Genomic DNA, 2024 nt, shown 5'->3' with positions numbered 1-2024 from the left:
AAAGGTCAAGAAACTAATTAAGTGTTGTATTATTTCTAATTGCTAGGGTGATCCTAAGGCTAAAGATAAGGTTCAACGGATTAAGCCAAAAGACACTGATAATTCAGCAAAGATACGGCCGTCTGGTGGTGGTGGTATTAAGGAGGTTCAACTGGACGCGGTAATGGTAATGAAACACTTGCTAGATTTACTTGTAGGTGGTTTAATTATTATTTTTCTCTTATTTGGTTCTTAAAACTTGTAATCTTTAGGCGAAGGCAACAAAGAGCAAAAATGGGCCACTAAATAAGGATGAGTTAAGTCGTTTGGATGTCCATTGTTAAAGATTGGAAGACATGATCTGTTATGCTTGTTCGGGAGGATATATGTTGTTTACTAAAGAGATCGAGAAGGTGGTCTATTCATATGAAAGCCCGGTGAAGCTGTTGATCATTCTTGATGATATTAGAGAGATGTTCAGATATGAATGGTTAAATATATCCATACTTCAACTTTGGGGAAGGTATCTTCTTATATGACTATGGGACTCAAGCTGTTGTATTATCCATTTATATACTTTTTATGAATTTTATTCTCATAATAATGTAGCTTCTTATATGACTATGGGACTCAACTTGGAGTGACGGAAAAATTAGTTGGATTTTTGTGCCCCGATAGACTTTGCACATATATGCATTCCGAGGTTGAGACGGAGAGATACCTAACAGATGCTTTAAAGGCTCAAGAAAAGAAGAGATATGTGATGGGTGCTTTTTATGAAGCGTGAGTTTTACAATTTTCTTATTTTTTTCCTGCATTTCATAACTTAGCTCATGACCTAGTTAAAGGATTTATAAGTTTTTTTTTATATAGCTCGCATTGGATGTTGGTTGTATTCTGTGTTAGAGATAATATTACATATATTTTTGACTCGGATAAGGCGACAAAGAAGACATGGCGGATAAAAAGCTGCTTATCATGGTAAGTTCAATCGACTAGCTAACAACATTAAATTATATGTATGAATGATCGATAATATGATTACTTTTCATGTATTCAATTTCAGGGCTTGGAAAAGGTATTCTTTTAGGGCTGGAATACGTGATATGTCCAAAAAAAATGAACTCCAAATAAAAATGATTGAGGTATGTAGCTGTTTTTGTTAAAAATTCAATTACGCCGAGTATAGCTGCCTTTGATATGAATTGTGCCTTGAATTGCCTTTGGTATGAACTAGTCTTGAGCTACCTTTTCTATCATTTTCTTGTTTGTATTGATTGGTAAGGAGTCTTTATAATTATATGATGGCAATGTTAAGGAGCCTTTATAGTTATATTAGGGTATGTTCCTTATTTATGGGCACATGTGAGACTTGGTTATTAGTTTGTGGGTATGTTCCTTATAAAATAAGGACATGTTGGGGTATGTTCCTTATAAAATAAGGAAAGGTTCAAGGTTTTGACAAGTGAATATTAAGGACATATATTTGTATGTCCTTGTCAGCTGTCTACTTACTGTTGATTTTGTATAAATGTAGTGCTCGAGCAAAAGCAATCTGATTGTCCTTGTTGGCTGTCTACTTACTCTTGTTTTTGTATAAATGTAGTGCCCTCAACAGCCGCAGAGTTATGAGTGCGGTTATTATGTTATGAAGTGGATGTATGATATTACTGTACGTTACACATCATTAGAGGACGACATAGTAAAGGTAGCTTGATCTATTGTCTCGAACTGTTTGAATTTTTATGTATAGATATTGTTCGTATAAAATGTCTATGTGTCGATATTGTTCGTATTTTCTAAGTGTGGCCTAATAATCCTTGTTCTTGTATGTAGTGTGTTTCAGGTTCGCAAATGACAATTGAACAAATGAACGAGGTTCGGGAGCTTTGGTCGCTTTATTGTGGAAAGAACGTCTAGAGTATATATGATTTATATTTCTAGAAATTGTAATTGAAAATACACATTTTGCGTCGTAGAAGCTTGTAGTGTACATTTTAAATTATTTTGAATGGACGGAATTGTATACGCTATGATATTTTTTT

General features: G+C 34.1%; 1 long non-coding RNA gene across 1 annotated transcript; it reads left to right on the top strand.

The window, feature by feature from the left end:
* Positions 1 to 904: 904 nt before the first annotated feature.
* Positions 905 to 1680, top strand: LOC141627182 (uncharacterized). The gene is made up of 3 exons (XR_012536733.1): positions 905 to 960; positions 1046 to 1124; positions 1586 to 1680. It is a non-coding gene; the product is annotated as an uncharacterized LOC141627182 (long non-coding RNA).
* Positions 1681 to 2024: the final 344 nt, after the last annotated feature.

The sequence above is a fragment of the Silene latifolia genome, chromosome Y, assembly GCF_048544455.1.
Source record: "Silene latifolia isolate original U9 population chromosome Y, ASM4854445v1, whole genome shotgun sequence".
Classification (NCBI taxonomy): Eukaryota; Viridiplantae; Streptophyta; class Magnoliopsida; order Caryophyllales; family Caryophyllaceae; genus Silene; species Silene latifolia.
Note: the sequence above shows the minus strand (reverse complement) of the source record. Positions and strands in the feature narration are given on the sequence as shown.